The sequence below is a fragment of the Ananas comosus genome, linkage group 24, assembly GCF_001540865.1.
Source record: "Ananas comosus cultivar F153 linkage group 24, ASM154086v1, whole genome shotgun sequence".
Lineage (NCBI taxonomy): Eukaryota > Viridiplantae > Streptophyta > Magnoliopsida > Poales > Bromeliaceae > Ananas > Ananas comosus.
This window is the reverse complement of record NC_033644.1, coordinates 4,100,246-4,106,224: the sequence shown is the minus strand read 5'-3', so window position 1 is coordinate 4,106,224 and position 5,979 is coordinate 4,100,246. Positions and strand designations below refer to the sequence as shown.

Here is a 5,979-nt window from a genome sequence, read left to right as displayed (position 1 = left end):
AAACGGATGAGTTATGGTTAGCAGAATTGAAAGTAGTATCGAATGAACTACTAGTTGGTTGCATAGTTGCATTATTGCATGATTTGCATATAGCATTACATTATTGCATTCGTGAGGCAATGCATGGTTTTATTCGTTGCATAATCAAGATATATATCTATCTGTTTATTGAACTAACTTGCAGTTGCCTCCCTTGGACCTATTGGTCGAACTTTTCCCTTGGGTGGCCGTACCCACTGGGAACCATGGAGTTGGTTCTCACCCCACGTGGTTTTGGGGTGTTACAGGTTCACACGTGAGCGGCGCTGCTGCACGAGGCGAGGGCGTAGCTCCATAGATAGCGCCCTACCCAGAGACCAGAGATAGCAGTACCCCGAGTCGGCATAGCCTAGGGGGAGAGGGAAATAAAAAGAACAAGATGAATGGATTAAACTTGTAATAAATTATTGCAACTTGGATTGTATTCGGAAGTTTAAATGTAGTTGAAAGGAAAAGAAATGTAAATAATATCAAGTGAGATGAATGAATAAATGTAATAACTTAGGATGTGTTTATGTTGTTTGATACCTTCCTTATGCAATCGTTGTATGTTGAATATCGTTCCTGGTTGGAACCTATTGTAATTGTATTGTTTGCGACGCCTAGGACGTACAGGGGAAACTCTATCCGTTCGGCGGTCTGTCGGCGTACCGAACCTGACCAAATAGGCGAGGCTCAGGGCGTGACAGCCGACTTCCCCATATTTTTCATATCGGCTTTAACAACCGATTTTACTACATGTTCATTATCGTCTGTTTCGGCCTTCTTCTTGTACACCACATCATCGGCCTGCTGGGCCGAATTTATCACACAGCCAATCCTGTCGATCGGCTCTTCTTGCCGAAGCTCCTCTAAAGCTTCGGCTCTTGATTCTTCACATTCCATTTTAGCCAACTTGGTGGCTCTTCGGCTGCCACCATAGCTTCTTCGTCTTTAGAGAGGATTAACTGAACCCCCTCTTCAGTAACTTTTACAAAAGAGATTTGGTCTGGATCAGCATCGGCCCAGTTGATGTGGCCGACCTCCTCTGCGTTGATGTCCACCATTTAGGGCCGTCCTTCGGCCCAGATTTCTTCAACCTTATCTCCTATCCACTGGAATAATTTTTCGTGGAGTGTAGAAGGCACGCATTCGTTTGCGTGTATCCAATCACGTCCGAGTAGTAGGTTGTAGTGGCTATCTGCATCTAGTACAAAAAATGCAGTTTGTAAAGTTTTAGAACCTACCGTAATCTCGGTTGTGAGCACCCCTCGAGTTTGTTGATCGCTTCCAGTAAAATCGGTCATGATCGCATCGGTGGGCTTCAACTCATCTTCGTTCTTGCCCAACTTTTTGAAGAATGACGTGGGCATGACGTTAACCATCACTCCGCCATCTACCATGACTTGGCCTACTGGCCGACCTTCGATTAAGGCCTGAATAAACAAGGGCCTCACGAATCTCGTCTGTATGGCCGATGGTTTATCGAAAACCACCGCATCTGCTGGTTTGGCATCCTCTAGTTGTAATTGGGCCACATTGAGCCCAACTTCTTCTTCTATCTCCTCATACTCAGTATACTCTGCTTTAAAGGACTGCGGCAGAGTATAAACCATGTTGACATCGGCCGGTCCTTCATCAGCCGATTTTTCTTGAATTCTTTGTTTCTTTTCTTCGGATTCCTTAGTCATCTCGGCCGAGGAATCGCTTTCCATTCCTACCTCCCTCTCCTTAAGAGGTCATCTCTCTCGTTTAATGATTGTCTCGAGGGAGGCTATCTTGTCCTCTAACTCCCTCCTAGTCATTTTCTCCTCCTGCTCGGCCGAAACCGACCGTTCATGTCATGCCCCGAGCCCTGCCTATTTGGTCGGATTCGGGCTCGTCGACAGACCGCCGAACGGACAGAGCCTCCCCTGTACGTTCTAGGCGTCAACAATCTAAACAATGCAATACAAGAGGTTCCAAACAGGAACTGTAGCAGGTATGTAGATTGCATATGTATCGAAAACATAAAGTGCAAACTATGCTATTACAAGTATTCATCTCAGAGATTCTTTTACATTTACAATATTTTACATTTACATAACCACATATGCTTTTAAGTTAATATGAAACTTATACAAATTACTACAATTTTGTTTCTTTCCATTTGAACTCTGAACTTGACCTCTTCAGGGTGTTGCTATCTCAGTCTCAGTGGTGGGGCGCTATCTACGAAGCTACGCCCTGTCCTCGCGCCGCCGCGCCGCTCGCGTGTAACCTGTACCCCCAAAACAACACGGGGGTGAGAACTATATAAATATAGTTCCCAGTGGGTACGGCCACCCAAGAGAAGAGCTCGACCCACCAGGTCCAAAGGAGGCAACAGTAGGTTAGTTCAACAATAGATAGATAGATATTTAACGATGCGATAAATAAAACCATACCTTGCCTCGCTGCTATGCAATATGCATTACCTGTAATTCATGTAAGTAGATTACTTGATTCTACTTTATATCATTAGCCATTCTTTACTTGTAGCCGTTTTATTCATTCTTAGCTAGTTTCATTCATTAGCTATTTCCTTATTCTTTTCTTTATGCTTTATTCTTTATTCTTACTGTACTCACTGGCGATTCTTTCCTAAGGTTACTTTACCTTAGCCATCTAGCCACTCGACTCGGTCTTGAGTCAATCAACCGCGGAGTACCGCGTCAAGTCAGGCTCGAGGTGGAGGACGTCTCACAACACCTCAGCCTTAAGTCCACGCGACACTAGGTCCATCACAGGGAGAGGACAACCGTCGATCCCCGTGACCCTAAGTCGCTCAAGCTCAACGGGCGAGGAGAACCGTCAAACCCATAGCTCCGGGAGAGGAGAACCGTCAATCCCGTTGAATCACTACCGGGAGAGGAGAACCGTCGATCCCGTAGTTTCGATTCACTTCACTTGTTTCATGGCATACCGGGAGAGGAGAACCGTCAATCCCGTTGAATCACTACCGGGAGAGGAGAACAGATCCCGTAGTTTCGATTCTATTTCTGCCATCATACCAATCCTAGGGATTCCGGAATCCATTTTCACAACTTAAGGGTTTACTCTTTTACCCTATGTCGACGACCTTTCTAGGTCTATTCTATTCACTTTCTAGTGGTCTTACTGCCACTATGATTCACAACTTAGTTTACTTTTACTAAGTGGTTCTTTACATCATAACCTAGGTTCACTTACACTAGGTTTTATATACTTTCTCCTAGATCTCAACTCTAGGTTTACACACTCGACCTAGGTCCAATGACACTAGGTTAATGTCCGACCTATGTTCAATAACACTAGGCTTATTTCATGTCCAACCTATGTTTAATAGCACTAGGTTCATGCCACTCGAGCTATTCAATGTCCAACCTAGGTTTAATAACTCTAGGTTCATGCCACTCGATCTATTCAATGTCCTAGTTCTCCACGCCTAGGTTTATAATCTGCACATTTTCATTTACCTCGTTACCGTTTAGATTTCTACTCAATTGGAGTTGTCGATTTATACCCAATACTTAGGGATTTCACATGAAGTTCATAGTTTACATACCATTCGAATCAACTAGAATTAGCAACGTTCATATAGCATCTATATTCACATTTCACATTCAACTTATATGTCCTTGGCATCTACATAGGCTTTAGCATTTAGCATATAGTGACATTCATATAGTATGTAGGCTTTAGCATATATATATTCACATTTCATATTTAACTTAGATGCCCTTGGCATTTACAGGTTCAACAATTATATATCACATGAACGTAGCATTAGCATAACTTATCTTTGATCATAAGAATTTAGCATTAGCATTCATATAGCATTCGTATAGCATTCACATAGTATTTACATTCATATTCACACGCATTTAGCATTCATATTCGTATCTATGCATTCAGATCTATGCATCCAGCATCCATATAGTATTCATATTCATATTCATATTCATATTCATATTCATACTCATATTCATATTCATTTAGCATGAATGTTCATATGTCGACATTTATCCTCATATATGCGTCAAATGAAAACATGATCTACTTTGGCATGGAAGTGACCTAATCACTTCGGTAAGCACAACCCACCTTTCTTTGATGCCGGAATGGGAGAAATTCGCTTCGAGTACTTTTCCAAGAGCCGCGACCCGCGCTCGTGACTATTGTAGTCGAAAATGCTCTTTTGGCAATATCTTCGCGTAGGCTCGTCGGATTGCCGAACCGACTTCGCCAGCAAGTTTCTTTTACCCCCAATTAGGTTTGTACGCGGTCAATTTCACTTTAGGACTTCTATCCTGCAAAAGTGCATTATCAAGGTCAGTTTCTATAAAAACCCCTTTTCAATGCAATTTTCACAATTACATAGCGTAATTCAATTCTTATTAGCCTAAGAGCCTCAAAACAGTTAATAAAAACTATCCAAATACTTCAATTCCATTTTTCTCTCTATCATTTCCCTTTCTTTCATTTTTTTTCTTCTCATCTTTTCCTTTCTTTCTTTTTTTCCTTTCCCTGCAGCCTGCAGGTTTTCTTTTTCTTTCCCTGTTTTCTTTCTTTTCTTTCTTTCTTCTTTTCTTTTCTTTCCTGTTTTCTTCCTTGCTTTCTTTCTTTTCTTTTCTTTCTTCCCTGCAGCCTGCAGGTAGCTGTTACTGCTGCTGCTAAGCTGCTGAAGTTGCTGCTGCTCCTGCTTGGCCTACGCAGGCTGCTGACAGCAGCTGGTGCGCAAGCTGCTGCTGCTGCTGCTGCTCACTGCTGAGCCAAGCTGCTGCTGCTACTACTGCTTAGCTGAGGCTGCTGCTTACTGCTACTGCTACTAAGCTGCTGCTGCTGCTGCTGCTGCTGTTGTTGACAGCCTGCTGCTGCTGCTTCTCCTGCTGAGCTGCTGACAGCAGCAAGGCCAAGCTGCAGCTGCTTACTTTCAGCAGTAGGGAAAAAGAGGGAGATGAACAAAGCAAAGAGAGAGAGGAAAACAAATAGCAATTTTACCTTTCTTCTATTTTTCATTTTTCTTCTTCTTCTTCTTCTTCTTCTCTTTTCTCCTTCTTTTCTCCTTCTCTCTCCCTACGTATGCTGCTGGCTGGAGAGGGGAAATGCAGAGGGGATAAGGATGGGCTCTGGCAGCAGGGAATTTAGTGGAATTCCACTAAAGTTGGTGATAATTACCATAATGCCCCTCGACTTAAGTCCGTTGCGCAACTCGGATCAAATACCTTTCATAGGCTCTTCCGACAGTCCGATTGAGCTCAAATTTGGCAGGAATGTTCATTTTTACTTAACAAGTCCACTGAAATTTTAACATTTTAGTTTCGACCCCGTTTGGTCACTGCGAACTGTCCCGAACTGTAATCTTTATCAGATAACTTTCAGATGCTATTTCTCTCTCTACAGGTGTCAGAAAAATCTGAAACTTCAAATCTAGCCTCATAAAAATGTTCCTGACATCTCTGCCAATTTTCATAATTTTCTGACACTGTGCATTTTCTGCTAATTTTCTCAGTCCCGTTCTTTACAGAAAATTCTAAAGTTTCCGTTTTCACTCCGATTTCACCCAAACATGTCCAAAAGATACCAAGGGACCTTCACAAGCTACCAATCCAATTTGGAAGCAATTCCTTTGCACTTTGACATTATTGGAGCCGAATTAGCAATAGAATCAGCTCCAATTTCATTATATGGCAGAAATTTCTCCTTTTTGCACTACCACTTCGCACTGAACACTTCAAAACCCTTTGAAAGCACACCCTTGGCTTTTCCAAAACTTCACGATTGATTCGGAGATACCACAATTTATCCTCACGCCTTACTTTAATTCTTTTAATCAAAGTTAGCGTCGGAAATCCGAAATTCTCTTTATATTTCGTTTCGCGCCCAATTTGCGCCGAAACACTTATTTATCTCCAGAATTCATTCACACGCATCACAAATCACTCGGGGATGATGTCCAAC

The 5,979-nt window shown here is 42.5% G+C and overlaps 1 long non-coding RNA gene across 1 annotated transcript; it reads right to left on the bottom strand.

Annotated features, from left to right (window-relative positions):
• Window positions 2,061-4,293, bottom strand: LOC109728630. The gene is made up of 2 exons (XR_002221045.1): window positions 4,123-4,293; window positions 2,061-2,278 (listed from the first exon to the last, which is right to left on the bottom strand). It is a non-coding gene; the product is annotated as an uncharacterized LOC109728630 (long non-coding RNA).